Source organism: Perissodus microlepis, chromosome 20, assembly GCF_051167445.1.
Source record: "Perissodus microlepis isolate ML-2025 ecotype Zambia chromosome 20, ASM5116744v1, whole genome shotgun sequence".
Lineage (NCBI taxonomy): Eukaryota > Metazoa > Chordata > Actinopteri > Cichliformes > Cichlidae > Perissodus > Perissodus microlepis.
This window is the reverse complement of record NC_140480.1, coordinates 16,472,908-16,488,226: the sequence shown is the minus strand read 5'-3', so window position 1 is coordinate 16,488,226 and position 15,319 is coordinate 16,472,908. Positions and strand designations below refer to the sequence as shown.

General features: G+C 37.3%; 1 protein-coding gene across 4 annotated transcripts in view; it reads left to right on the top strand.

Moving 5' to 3' along the window:
• Positions 1-2,412: 2,412 nt before the first annotated feature.
• Positions 2,413-15,319, top strand: part of slco4a1 (solute carrier organic anion transporter family, member 4A1) — a 31,710-nt gene continuing 18,803 nt past the window's right edge. Inside the window, exons 1-2 of one of the 4 annotated variants that reach the window (XM_084916909.1) lie at positions 2,413-2,580; positions 14,717-14,764. The gene's annotated coding sequence lies outside the window, so the exon portion shown is untranslated. Of the gene's footprint in view, positions 2,581-5,313; positions 8,140-8,165; positions 14,765-15,319 lie in introns of those variants that run through there. The other 3 variants (XM_084916908.1, XM_084916910.1, XM_084916907.1) reach the window with 3 other exon arrangements.

Below are 15,319 nucleotides of genomic sequence, written 5' to 3'. Positions count from 1 at the left end.
TACCTGGTCCTCTTTTACTCCTGTTACCTTACAGAACATCAGTGCTCTGCTTGGTCGAATGAAACTGACTTCAAGCCACCTTGATGTACTTCTTCCATCATTTTTCATTAGTTTGTTTGACTCTATTGGCCCCTGTATTCTGGAAATAATGAATACTTCTCTTTATACTGGCTCAGTTCCCAGCTATTTTAAACAAGCTATTGGTGAACCAATGTTAAAGAAACCAAATTTGGACCCATCTCTTCCAAGCAGTTACAGGCCAATATCAAAATTGCCATTGGTGTCAAAGATCTTGGAAAAAACAGTTGCAGAACAACTTAACAACTTTTTGGAGAAGAACAATTTTCTGGACATTTTCCAGTCTGGTTTCCGCAAATTGCACTCTACTGAAACCGCTTTGCTTAAAGTGTCTAGTGACATTCTGATGGCAGCAGACTCTGGAGAGTACACCGTTCTGGTTATGTTGGATCTCAGCTCTGCTTTTGATACTGTTGATCACAGCATCACGATAAATAGGCTGAAGGACTTGTTTGGGATTACTGGTGTTGTTTTAAAATGGTTTATGTCGTATCTATCTGAGAGATCCTTTACTGTCTGTATGAATCATGTGTTGTCAGAAACATCAGTTCTGCCTTCTGGGGTACCTCAAGGATCGGTTTTAGGTCCTATTCTCTTTTTGCTGTATATACTCCCTCTAGGCCAAATTATCAGACGTTACAATAATATTTCTTATCATCTCTATGCTGATGACATTCAGTTATACTGTTCTTTCAAAGCTTCTGAGTTTTATAAATTGTCTTGTTTAAATAATTGTCTGTCAGAAATCAAACAATGGTTAAATGACAATTTCCTTCAGTTAAATGCAGATAAAACAGAAACTTTGATTATTGCACCTGATCACATGCTCTCAGAAATTAGGCAGCATATCAGTTTTTTAGACCCTTCATTTCAGTCGAGTCTCAGAAACTTGGGTGTTATATTTGACAGTTCAATGTCTCTTGAGAAACACTCTAAAGAACTTGTCCGGAACTGTTTTTATCATTTAAGAAACATTTCTAAACTCAGACTACTGGTGTCAAAGGCAGAACTTGAGATGATTATTCATGCTTTTATCTCTTCTCGTTTGGATTATTGTAACGGTCTTTTTACGTGTCTCAACAAATCAGCTCTGGATCGCCTTCAGTCTGTACAGAATGCAGCGGCAAGACTTTTAACTGGTACAAACAAGAGGTCACACATTACTCCAGTTTTGGCTTCTCTTCATTGGTTGCCAGTAAATTTTAGGGTTCATTTAAAAATTTTAGTTGTAACTTTTAGAGCTCTGCACGGTGAAGCTCCCCAGTATATCTCTGACCTGTTGAAACCTCATGCTTCATCCCGAGCACTTAGGTCTTCAGGTCAGAGGCTACTGGTGGTCCCACGTACTAGGTTTAAAACACGTAGGGATCAGGCTTTTCAGGCACTGGCACCTAGGCTGTGGAACTCTCTGCTGTTGTCTTTACACTGTCTAGACTCTACTGACCCCTTTAAAAAGCAGCTGAAGACATTTTTATACAAACTGGCTTTTAATTAATTTTAACTTATGTGTATGTATGTCTGATCTTATTGTGAAGCACTTTGTGATTTTTATCTGTGAAAATGTGCTATATAAATAAATTTTACTTACTTACTTACTAAAATGGCTTTTTGCTATTAATTATGCCACTTTTTTTTTCATTGTAAATAGCTGTGGTATACTTGGTGAGGCTGTAGAACTTAAAGAAATATACATATTTTTTATTTTTAGTAATTGATCGTATTTAAGATATACTATTTTATCAAAAAGTCTGAGCTTGTCAATATTAAAGAAAATCACTGTAATTTTTACAATAATTCTAACAATGTTTTGACATTTTGTTAAAATTAAAAGTACGGTACATTTTGAGTAATTAATATACAGTTGTAAATTGTTAAGAAAGATTGTCATTCATGCAGAATTATTATGTAAATTGTAGGGTGATCAATTGTAGATAATGTTACAGATTTTTCCTGTTGTTTTCAAAGACAATGTGCCATATTACTGTAAATTAATATATTTTCAACTAATTAGCAGTGTAAAAATAAAAGCAAATCACTGTTTCTCAATTTACAGAAATTTAATATGCATATTACAATCATTTACTCTTTTTGATTTAATGTTAATTTACCGTTGCCATTTTACAGTTATTTACTGTAATTTTTACATACATATCTTACAGTGATATTTTATTCAGACTAACACAATTTAATACTAAAAGGAAGAAGACAAGAAATGAATAAACATGCATGCGTAATCGTAATATACTCTATTTTTGCTCATATGTGTTTATTTGTTCATTTATTAATTAATTTATTTTATTTTATTTTTTATGGCGGCACCAAACATCCCCCATACTAAAAGTGGCCACACCGCGATTAAATCCCGCTGCCTCCATAAAAGAGGATCGCTAAGCAGCAGCATTGCAGTCAGTGCACCACATCTGCAGCTAGTTTTTCGCTACACGAGACTATAGACAGAAGATTATATGGGAAGAAGTGAACTAATAAGCGCTGATTTACAAGGTAAGCGTGCCTATTTTCATACACCGGTGTCGACTATATGGCGGGGACTGCCGCTCAGCATCAGCAGCAGTGATATCCCTGTATCCACATGTCCGAAGCTAAAATGATGGCAAGAAATGCATTTAGTTTGCAATCTACAAGATGTTCATATAGCAATACGCGAACATTTCACACATTGTCTGTTTTTTAGGGTTTTTTGAGCAATCCATAGACTAAAATGAACAAATGGCTTTTTAATCAGTCGCATTTGGTCTCATTCATCCTTCACATGTTCTGTCACTGAATTCTGCACTGTAGCAAATAGCCTACTGTAATATATAGATGCGCTTTCAATGTTCACAGAGCCAATAATTCAAAAGAAATCAGCAAATCATTAATGCGGATACATTTTTGAATTGTCACACATCAAAAATCATTCCCCTCACATATACGTCGCTCCCACGTGTCTTTCATTTAATGAAAAATGCGCCGATTTGGCTGATTATTGCAAGACAAGCATCTTCCGGTGGGTTTGTTTGCCTTGAGTGCCTTTCTTAGAAGCATGTGTAGACAGTGTGAATCACCATTTATAGTCCTATGTGTATTCGCCTACGCTTTGTTTCCTGTGAGGCTACAAGATCTGCTTTAGCCAGACATCCGAACACACGCACACACACACACGCACACACACACACACACCTGCGGTACAGGCGGAAAGAGTGCGTTTCAAGAGCTCGTGTGATGCAGACATGCAACACGGGAAGTCCGTAAGGAGGCAATTTTATTATTTTATCAAAGACAGATTGGTGTAGGTGTATTGGGTCATGTTTTAATGCATACAATCTTTATTAAGGTGTAGGGAAATCTACAAAAAAAAGCTGTTACGTTTTGCGTTGCCTATTGAGTCCAAGAAGCTTTTTAATAATAATAATAACAACAAGAGTAATAATAACAATAATAATGATATGAAGGAATGCACAATGAAACTTTTTATGATGAATGATATAGGATGAAGACAAATCACATGAAAAATTAAAAAATGTGAGCTAATTTCTCTGCTTAAGTCTTGTTTCGACTGTGAGAGTGTGTTTGTCCTTTGCCTGCTCTCACTGTGACACATATGCATGTTGCTTGTGGATTATGTTGCTCCAAAGTATCCATCCGTCTGTTAGTGTTGCTGAGTCCACTGTGGCCAGGAAGGGATTGATATGATCAGCAGCGATACTCAGGTAGGTTGTGACCTTTAAATGATCCCCACAATTAACCACATAGACCTTTTTGGAAGCTGTCAGTCTGGTTGCTCAATAGTTACTGACACACTCTCTCAAGAAGTGTGTAGCACGTTATCTGTCATGTTCCTAGTACAGTCCTTTCTTTTAATTTTGACTTGATAATGTGGTGATTCTAGGAATCAGCAGATAGATAAGAGTCAAAAGTAATAACTTAGTAGAACTGTCAAAGTTTTAATGTGAGAAATTCCCTCTTGACTTTGTGATAATTAAAGTGCTGCCTGCTTGTCATCCAGATGACAAAAGGTTCATCCACTGAGAAAGCCAATGATATATGTTAAAGATGTCTAACTTTCCAAATTTTGGAAAGGTTTTGTAGACAATTTCTTGGTTAAATTCACATTTAGCAGCCTCCATCACAAATCTTTTTTTTAGACTTCTGAAGTATACTATTGTGACGGAGTTACACCGTCCCGGGCCGCAGACAGCTGATCTGGGCGCATACACGCACCACCACCATTAGTTTTTACAATTACCGTGGCTGCGCGTCTTTTCGTCGACTGGGCAGATAAACAAAAAGGGGTGAGAGGTATATTTTGAGCGGCGCAGAGGGTGGCCAACATATTTTCCCACTTACCTTTAATAAAGCCGGTCGCGTAGACTCGCTGTGATCGCCGATTATACGGGGGTTATGCAAGCCGATGGTATGGTGCTCTGGGGTTCAAATAGTGGGTTCGCGCGCGCTTGAAAGGTAACGTGAATTGCATTATTTTTTTTGTTTGTTTTTTTGTTATTGTGAAACACTGTAGGCTGCCTGGAATTGGCCATAAATGTCTGTATATACATATATGTATTGTAGGAATACAGCTGGAAATAAGCTGAGGGGGAAAGAGTGTTTGGTAAAAGAAATAATAAAGAGATGACTATTATGCCTAGTGGGAGGGGCCATGGGGTATAAAAGAAGGCTGTCAGGGCCTACCTGGGTTTTTTCAGTGAGATGTTACAGAGAGGGTAACATGCAGACTGTGTTTTGTATATAGATGTTTGTTTTGTGTTGACTTAAGTTAGTTTCCTATTTTCTTTGTAAATAATCTTTTGTGCACCTGGGAGGCCGGCAGAATAAATTACCCACACTGAATGCTTCCTGACTACGCCTGCATTTGTTCGGGAGAAGTTTAGGAGAGAACCCCGCTACAACTATAAATAAGGAGTACAATGAACTATAAATAATGTGTTTCTGGGTATCTAGTAGAGTCCTAGAATAAAAACATGGAGCTGAAAATCAGCATACTAGGTCACATAATATAATGTTTAGTGATATTTAGGAAAGCATATTCCCTAAAATATCAAGTCTTTTACTTAAGTATCTTAATTCTGCAACATGAAGGTTTTTCTCTTCATTACAGGACAGAATAGCTCTGATGTGGAATCCCTGTTCTGCATATTGCCTGGTTAAGATCCAGCTGACAGAAAGAGTGTTATGAAGTCACTGGCACTGTGTGTAGGAAATTATGAATGTGATTTTATACACAGCTCCAGTATTAGATCACTTGTTTTCAAGTTAATATTCCTTGGCACATGCTTTAAGATGTTCCTCCTTTCAGTTTCACTTTGATAGCCGATCAGATTTGTATCACAGTAGTCATTATTTTCATGTGGACACTGTTCTGTACATTTTAAAACATTGCATTCTAGTTCAGAGCTTATCAGAAGTAAAGTCATAATGTTCCTGTGTGTCTAGGCTTTGACTGCTGACTTAGTTTCTGCCAAACCACAACAGACCTATAAGCACTTCTCATCAAAGCTTGCACCTTCTCTGCACGTCTGTGTTTCTTACACGTTAGCACAACAGAAACAAGCTGTTTGCTGATGCCTCGTGTCAGTTATTTAATCTGTTAACACAGCTGTTTTACAGTGCAGTTTGAATGATGTACAATGTAAAGTCATAGAGTGTACCAAATGTGGAACATGACATTTTGCTTAATAACACCACAGTGGTTTCACAGGGAGTTCAGCCTCTGTGCTGATGAGCGTGTTGCAGAACTAATGCAGCTTAATTTAACAAGATTGTCCGACCCAGTTCACAGAAACAGATGGGGCCAGATCAGGACCTTAATCCTAACCCCGTGATAAAATATCAAACTTTTGTTATTTTTGTTCTCCAAAGTGTTGGCTATTATGAGGCAAGAAAAGTAATTATTGTAACTAACACACACATTTTTTTTGCATATGTATTTAAGCACTTTTTTCTTGTCTTCCACACATATTGACAGAGCAAGTGTTCAGAGCTTGGGTTGGGGTCATCACAGATGACAGTTTAGACCTCAGAGGATTAATTACCATCTCTATTTCTGGCTCTTCTTGCCTCTCAGTAGTCTTATTTTTATCACACCCCCTTCACCATAATTGCTTTGTAGTTTCTTTGAAAAAACTAATTATAACATAGATATTAGTATTAGTAGCATAGTATATGAATGTATTTGTCCAAAACAATACAGCAAATTTAATTAATTGTATCACAAAAGTGAAGTTTTCAACTGATACATCCTAATAGGGGCTAGCATGTACACATCTGCCTTTGCAGAATATAACACATGTACCAGTTAGTAGTTCATTACTGGATCCACACGAAGCAGAAGTAAGAAAGACAAAAAAGAAAAGAAAGAATAAAATCCATGAAAAAGTATATAACTTTGAAATGAGAAGCAGGCAACTTCATAATGTTACCCACATTATTTCTTAACAGGAAATAATGAGTCAGTGGTAAACAGTCGTTTAGTTCTGAGAAATGGTGTGAGAGAGAAATTCCTGGAAAATGCCTGATTTACTGATATTTTCCCCAAATACATATTAACAGATGAACGTCAGTAATGTAGAGTCAAAGGAAGGAGTTTTTTAGTAGCGACAGAGACAGAACAGAAACTTTGTCTTTTTAGACATTTCAACAGATTTAAGCATGTGTCTTTGCCTGTTTACTTTTAAATACATTTAAAGCATTTAGAGCTGTCTTCATTTTTTCCAGCTGTAGGTGAATGATTTTGGAGAAAAAAATATATATATTTTTGGCCTTCAGGTAAACCATTTCAGAGTTTTTGATTGTCTGTTTCTGTATGATATTTTCCTTTAACCTCCTATGTCATTTTTAGTGGTTGACTGCCTGTCTTTCTTTTAAAAGGGGGTTCTTGTGTCCCGTGATTGCCAAGTGCTTGGATAATTGAAGTTCTCTAATCTCTATTCTCTATCTGGCTTAAGAGTTGGTAATTAGGTTTATGTGTGGCATGTTTGTTTCTGAGACTGTTCATCCTTTCTTGTGGTTCACAGTACAAATGCGGTACTTTCCCTCCTGCACCCTCCATCATTTCTTGAAAGGTTTAGCTAAGGTCAAAAGTTGAACTTCAAAGCAGTGCAGACAGTCAAACAGATTTGGTGGCATCTTCTTAATTGCCTTTTATACCCAGTATTGACTTACTCTCTAGGTCACTTCTTTCACCAACAGGAGGCAGCAAGGTCACGTATGCTAGTATGACTGTGAGATCTGGGGCAGGAGGTTGACGCATACATGATGACTGTGTGTGTCTATGTCTGCAGGCGGATGCTTTTTGCATCAAACAAGCATGCCACAGTGGCATTACTGAATAGATCAAATTAAGGTTACAATTAATGTAAATATGTTGCTTATTGTATTCCCCTTACAATAATTAAATAGCTGAACTGAAATAGAGGTGATTTTATCAGGTAGGGGAAGTGAAGCTGTTAAAGGAGAATGCATTTCAACAAGTCAGTTGTCAGAGAACCAATCAGAATCAAGGAAAACACAAACTGCTTTATTCACAACTGTGTCACACAACACTAAGACGGAGATCTGGACAAAATGGATATTTATAGGTTTAAGAATGGTTGTGTAGTATATAAATATACATATCCTCCTTTTATGATAACTGTGACTTGGAGTAAAAGGCTCCACTGCTGCTCTGCTGGATGTTATCAGGTTCCTATTTTCTCTGAAATGTTACCATAAGCACACTGTGTACTGGTGTACTGCATGGACTTACTTCCCTCTAAATTTCCCCTTGCATGTGTTTATTCAAACCATGTGTATATGGATGGAAATCAATACAGGATAATTTGCATATCATGCAAATATTCTTCCACTTCAGTTTAGGTAGAGGTAGAGTTGGTGTACCTGCACTTCTAGTCGTATATTTGTTCTCCATAATCAGCCCATATTGTCACGACTATGGAGTTAAAAAGGCGAGGAAGAGAAGGAGGCGAACAGGAGAGCAGACAGTAATGATGCTACTGTTGGTGTTTTTGCTTTCGAAGTTGCAGCCAAGCAGAAGGGCATTATCAGGTCAGTGCTGTCCCATTGCATTAATTCCCCACAGTGACAGTGGGATTCCAGAGGTAGATCACCCTGCCTACTGTAAAATGAGCAAATATTGTACCACTTACTGACTAAAAGAAAGGAGTTTGCTGGGCTATTAATATATGCACTAATTTCTACATGCATTCATTGCAGACATCTCAGTTAAATTGATAGACTCTGCAGTCTGTTTCATTTTCAATGGAAATATTAAGACCAAAAATTGTATTTTCAGTTATAGAAAATGAGAAAATGGACCGTGGTTTCCTTTTTCTGCGGCCTCAGTAACCTCTCAATGAGGTCTTAGATGCTCATACTAAGTAAAACATGAAGTTTATCTTTTCAATTAGAGTCAAAAAGGAGTATTGTCTAGAGTGTGCTTATGAGTACCTTCAGTTTTGGTAGTAGTGTCTGCTTTGAAAACACCAACACACAGCGGTCAAAAAACTTTCAGCCCAAAGTTTTATAACAAACCTTCCCTTACCAAGAAGTGACAGCAATAGCATTTACCTGAGGTCAGAGATCTGGAGCAAATGGGATTTTCCACCAAGGCTGGGCTAAGGCCAGGCAGGGTCTGATAATTTTTTTTTTCACCTAATAAGTGAAATCATAATTTAAAAGCTAGACTTTATATGTTATCTTTCTAATATCTAATATATCTAATAAATAAATAAACTTTAACCAAAACTTTTAACTTTAACTAAATAATAACAAAATTAGTTTGACAATTTTAAACATGTTAGTGTGATAAATATCCCAAAAATATAAGAACTCATGAATGCGGGGGAGCACTATATTCAATATGTCAGTTTGAATGTAATCAGAATTACTCTTTTCATGATATAAGTTTCAAATCATTCAGTTTATATATATTTGCAGAAAAAAATATGTGGAGTGTGCCTTTATCAGTGTTAACATGTAACTCATGTAACTGAGTGGCAGTGACAATGAGCCAGCATGTCCAATAGCAGTGCCCCAGAATCACATGAATGGCATGCAGTAAGTTTCGCTGTTCTCAGTTACACTTGTGCACCTCTACTATTCTGCCTGTACCAAACCAGTATATCTGCCGTGAAGAGGTTGATATCCCTTGCTGGTAAGTACTGAATATTGTACAAGGAAATGATTAACATATCAACTGAATAGATACAACAATAACCAAAGACATACATGACCTGTAAACAGCTTTTGATGCTTTTCAGTTACAAAGACTACTTTCTCTGTTGCCTGATTGCCAAAGCCCTTGTAGAACAGTCAACGATAAAACTCGTACTCACAAATTAGAATTAATGTCTCACATTTAGCAACTGGTGAAAAACTTTAAATTGAAACTGGATGCTTACTTTAGAATAAAGTCCTGTCTTACCTTTGAAGAAAGAAAATGAGTTTTTGTTTCCACTTGCTTAATTGTGGTTATGTGATTAATCTGCTTACACATGTATGCTGGATTCTGTCTATCATGAAGCACTGAGATTTATTACAAATTTTAAAGCTCTTACTCACTACGGTATATTGTATGATCAGGTTGGGTGTTCTGCTTTGTTACGTTTGAGACATAACTACTGTTATATTCTCATTTTTAAGGCTATTCTTGGTTTATGTCCATCTTACTGACTTACACGTGTCAGATAAGTATAAGAAACTTGCTTCCTCCTCCTGAAATCAGCTGCAGAGTCAACTGAAGTTAAAGGACCTGGTCTCAATTAATGAATGTAAGATGATTTTCAGTGACTTAGATGCAGTCACTTCACGCTGCAAATGTTTTGCGTTAATAGCAAGCAAGCAATTTATTTATATATATCACTTTCAGAACAACTCCCAGCCTTGAGTTACTCTCTCAGCCCTTAATAACTGTCCAGCTTCTCGTGTTCCTTCTTCTTTATGTTGCTATCACCTTTGCTTGTCCACCACTACTATCACCAGTTAGTTATCTGTATCTGAAAGTCCATGGGATCTTAGCTTTGTTAGCTCCACCACCCTAGCAGGTGTATCTGATTTTGACCTCAGCTTTCCAGGTTATACCTAGCACAGATGTTCCTGTATATTTTGAAAGCCACTTGGTTATGGTGTTCCATGTATGCCCTGGGCTGCTGTTATGTGCTGGATTGTCTCAGGAGCTTCTTTGCACATCCTACACCTGGGGTCTTGCCTGGTGTGATAGACCCCAGCCTCTACTGATCTTGTGCTTAGAGCTTGTTCCTGTCCTGCCATGATCAGTACCTCTGTAACTTTGTGCAGTCATTGGTAGGATTTCTCAATATCAGCCACTTCTATCCGCCAGTAGTATATGAGGTACAACAGAAACACTACAGCAAGGGGGAGTCAGGACCATAGGTCAGGGGGCATATATCATCATCATCATCACACTCTGACACTGGTTACAACACCTTCAACTGGTGCATTGAAGGTGTTGAGTGCAAGAGCAACGGCCCTGCAAGATAGGAGATTGGCTAAGCTGGAAAAGGCTTAAAAATAATTTTTAAAATTTTACCTCATGTTTTCAAACCTTGAAGTTGCCATTCATGGTTGCATCACTTTATGTCTTGTTCACATCAAAGAAGCAATAAGCAAAAAACAAGAGCTTCCAATGCCTCTGTTTTTCTTAAAAAAAAAACAAAACAAAAAACAACAACAACCAAAAAACTAAAAAATTGCAAAAGGACTCACAATTTCAAGTTTAAAGTTCAGACTTGATTGAATTTCAAGCTGACTATTTGTCTCTGCTATGTATAGAAGAACAAAACCAATAATTCTTGGGTTGTTATCGCCCACAAAAGATGTATGTAACATTAGCCTGACATGCAAAAGTTCAACAAGGCCAAACGCACAGTGCTGCTGTAGCTCAATTTGCTGTAGCTCAATGCTTTTCCACTTTAAGATTCAAAGAACAGTTCCTGGAATTACATCGTCAGTGGGTTCAAACAGGGTTACTTATTCTCAAAGCTGACACAGTGAGTCTCACAGTTTGTTCTCTGCTTCCAGTTTTACCAGACCAACGACCTGCTAAAGTTTCTATTGTTTCTTTTGTAGTGAGATATTACAACAGTGCATACAAACACCGGTGGTGTTTCCGTGTGAGATTGACAGTTTAGGCTTCATCTAAGTCTGTTATAATAACCACATGAGAGACTTCCTCTTGATACTTCAAAAGCCTTTGTGTATCACAGAGGAGGAAAGTCTTCCCATTCCAAAATAAATACGTTTCTACTGTGAAGATAAAGGACCCATTAGGTAAGGCAGAGCTTGTTGGTTATTAATATTGCAGCTCCCCACTCTGATCTTGCTTTGAAAACAGAAATGAAAAGGCGTGATAGAGAATTGGATCGAAATTACATGAGAAAAAAAAATATCCATTGAGAACTATTCCATTTCTGGCTTCAGACAAACAAACAGTGAGACAGGAAAGTGTGACCTCACTGTAAGTGCATTGTTAACAGTGTGGCCTGGTTCAACTTTCAAAACACTCCCACCTCTGGTCGTCTCATCATCACCTGATAGTGGCCCACCTCCTTGCCTCTCCTGATAGCTTTTAACCTCTTAACAACCATTGGATCGTGGGAATAACGCGTTGGGTTAGGTGTAAGGTTTGAATTAGATCAGGGCTGGGCAATTAATTTTCCTAAGTGGCCACAAGCTGAACTCAGTTTTGCTCAATATTAATTTTATCTGTTTATACGCTTATTGGTGCAGCCCTCCTCAATAGTCCTAGTTCCTCATGTGGCCCCTTTGGGAAAATGAATTGCCCTCCCCAAGTTAGATTAATGCATGGCCACCATTTTTATAGCATTTTCAAAATCTGGAAAAAAAAACAAATGTAAATAAATAAATAAATGAAAAAAAAATGTGCAGTCTAAATAAACACATGCAAGTTCATACCCCTGTCTTACAGAGATATTGGCAATCTGGTGCATATTGATCCTGAGGAATTAAGTCATAATTGGTGACATCCCCAATCTAAACCCTAAGCCTAAACACACACACAATTAGCAACAAAAAACTTAAACACAGCATCACAGCATTCTGATAGCACAGTTCAACACTGATGATAATTTAGACATCAAAGTTAAAACTCACAGTCTAAAAACTCAAATTCTTCTGCTTATGAGGAATTCAGCCCCACCTCAATGGGGAAATAAGCCCGAGTTTCATTTGGGCATAATAAGGTTTTACACTCTGGCTTCCCTCCAAAACCTTATTACTTGTTCTTTTCATGGGCGATCAGCTGAACAGGCAACAGCTCGCAGCAGTGTGGTTGGTCCCATTCATTTTGTGTTGTTGAGCAAACAGATTTGCTTGCCAGGGGCCTTTCATGTTCTGCATTAAGGCATGTTAATGCAGAGTAATGAGCTGCAGTGGACAGGTTTTAGGCATTTGAGTTTTAGTGATAAAAAAAGTTGTGGTCATTTGTTAAATCAAAAATGAAACAGTATTTTACTTTCTACACATAAATACAGTATTTATACAGTATTTATGGATTTTATGTACATGTTCTAAACCATAGTGCTGCCTATATATGTCTTGGTGCATGTATACTTGTTTTTGTCTGAAATTCGACAGTGCTCTCCTAAAGAGGATACATTTTTCTTATTTTCTGTCTTTATCAATATCAATAACAATATCACACAATAGATCTCAGTTGTTGAATTCAGGTATTTTCAGTCCAGCTACCACACGTGTTATAAAAAATAAATCAACAATGTCTGCCTTTACAAACATTTGTTAGAGAAGGGACATTTTAAAAGGCTCACTGAATTTGAGCAGGCTATTGTAACCTGTGGTATCAGAAATGAAAATACCAGATCTCAAAGATATTGGCTGTAGCTCAGGGGGTAGAGCAGGTCATCTACTGATCGGAAGGTTAGTGGTTTAATCCCTGGCTCCCCCAGTCTGCATGACAAGTATCCTTGGGCAAGATACTAAGCCCGAGTTGCTCTCTGATCCATCCATCCATCAGAGAATGAATGTGTGTGAATGTTAGCTAGGAAGCACTGAAAAGCATAGACGAAAATGCTTGTGTGCGCTTTTTTTGTATAAAGTACTTTGAGTGTTCCGGGAGAGTAGAAAAGTGCTATATAAGAATCAGTCCATTTACCATTTTACCAAAGGTTAAGATGTTTGGCCCGATGCTAGCATCCATATATGCTATATGGTATGCATATGAGGCCCCATACTCTTTTTAGCCGTTTGCCCAGGCCAAGCGACCTGTTTCCTACATCAGTATGTTCAGTCTCATAATCCTCGATGTGCACCAAACCCTTTGTTATTCAGTGCTTTTGCCCTACTTAAGTTAACTATTTTATTTACAACATCAACAACGTGGTTAATTTTTAGCTCCGGTCATTTTAGCCCATTTCAGTCCAAGCCTTTTCAAGCATGCACTAACTGCATGGACATACTACTCCTTGTCATAGTGCTGTTCATTCAGCATTCAGACTGATCAAAAGTCCTTTTTGCATTTGAAATTTTGCTAACAAAGGTTCAGATATCCATTTATACTCTGCATTAGTCAAGTTTTTTGATTTCTCAGTGTGTTTGATCTTGTAATAGCAATTCAAATTGCAATCCTTAAACACGTCAACCTGTTTCTCCGCAAACTAAGCGCATAGCTTTACCTCTGACTTCAGTAAATAAATACATAGAAGTCCACGTTTTGTTAAAAGCTGTACGTTTTGCATCAGACTTTTTTATTTTTTAATATGAACTAACATTTTCCAGGACTAGCAAATTCACATCTCTCATAAACATTGGCTCCAGTACATTTTAAGTGATCAAAGTGATTTAATTTGCAAGTTAAAAAAAATAGCAGTTGGTTTAAAAATATAATCAACTAAGTTGTATTGTGATAGAATTAAAAAACAAAACAAAACTGTAAACCATTCTGTGATGGGGAGTTTATCAGAATGTTTCGTGGCTGAAATAAGACAAATTGCCTGGTAGCAGCAGAGGCAGCACAGCACCTCTGCCTCAGATTCAGATAAGGCATTCGTTTTTAAGCTCCAATAGGTCTTAAAAACCTGTGTCTCTCCACCATTCAGTCTTAGAACTGAAGAAGCTCGGATGAAAGGTGAACTGTCTTCAAGAAACATAAACAAGTCCAGTCACTTTTCTTTGGAAGCTCCTTAGATTACCATGACCTGGATGACTGAGAACCTACATAGACATAAAGTGAATAATAGCTTTGTGCACTTGTTAAAATAAAGAAAAACTATATAAAAAACACAAAAACTTGTTAACCAACATTCAAATATTATTTATAGCCACATTTGAAATGACTGTTTCTATATTTCTCCTTGCTCACAATTTTGCTGCTCATTGGTGAGCAGTAATTCAAAGGTGGACTATGTGGGCTGGTGACACTTCCCTCCTTTCCTCCCTGCAGGCTGCCTGCAGGACTCCAATCATTTGGGGCGGGGGTTGTTGTGTGGGAATTTGCTGATGTAGTCCATCAGTTATAAGAGGCTTTGAGAAATGGGCTTAGGACCTAGCATGGATATACCTCTCTGTAACTGTTCATCTTTATTTGCCGCTCTTATTCCATCTCTGTCAAATGTTTTCATTTTCCCAGATTAACAACTGTTAGCAGTCCTGTTGGCTGTTATATGAAGGAATAGAGGTAGGAGGGTAAACTGATTCTATTTATAATTTAATTTATTTTATATTTTAACTGCTTTGTGTGTGATACGTTGTAAATATTTTAAAGATTAAAAGGTGATTAAAAGGTGTTGGCAATAGAAATGTTTTGGTTTTTTTTTTTTAAAGATTTTTAGCAAGTATTTTAGAGATTTTTACAGTATTGGCATAGAGGGAAGTGCTCTCTTTTACATTTTTAGCACAGTTACATAACTGTATGTAGAAGTTTATGAACAAGGTGTTTTTGAACATTGCAACACAATTCTTCATTCTTGGTTGACATCAGGGAAACACACGTTTTCCTTTTCCATAGCGCTGGTACAGTGGTAAGTACAGTCACTACATAACAAGGAGGCTTTTGGTTTTACCAGTCATCATCTGAGGAGTTGGCAAGGATATTGAGTGTGTTTTTATTGTTCAATCAAATTTAGATTTAAAGAGTTCTCTTTCTATAAATCTTTTCACAACTTGAACAAAATGGCTTTTCATCTTTCACTTGTTAAGTCTGATGATACATAAAAGTGACACAATAATGACA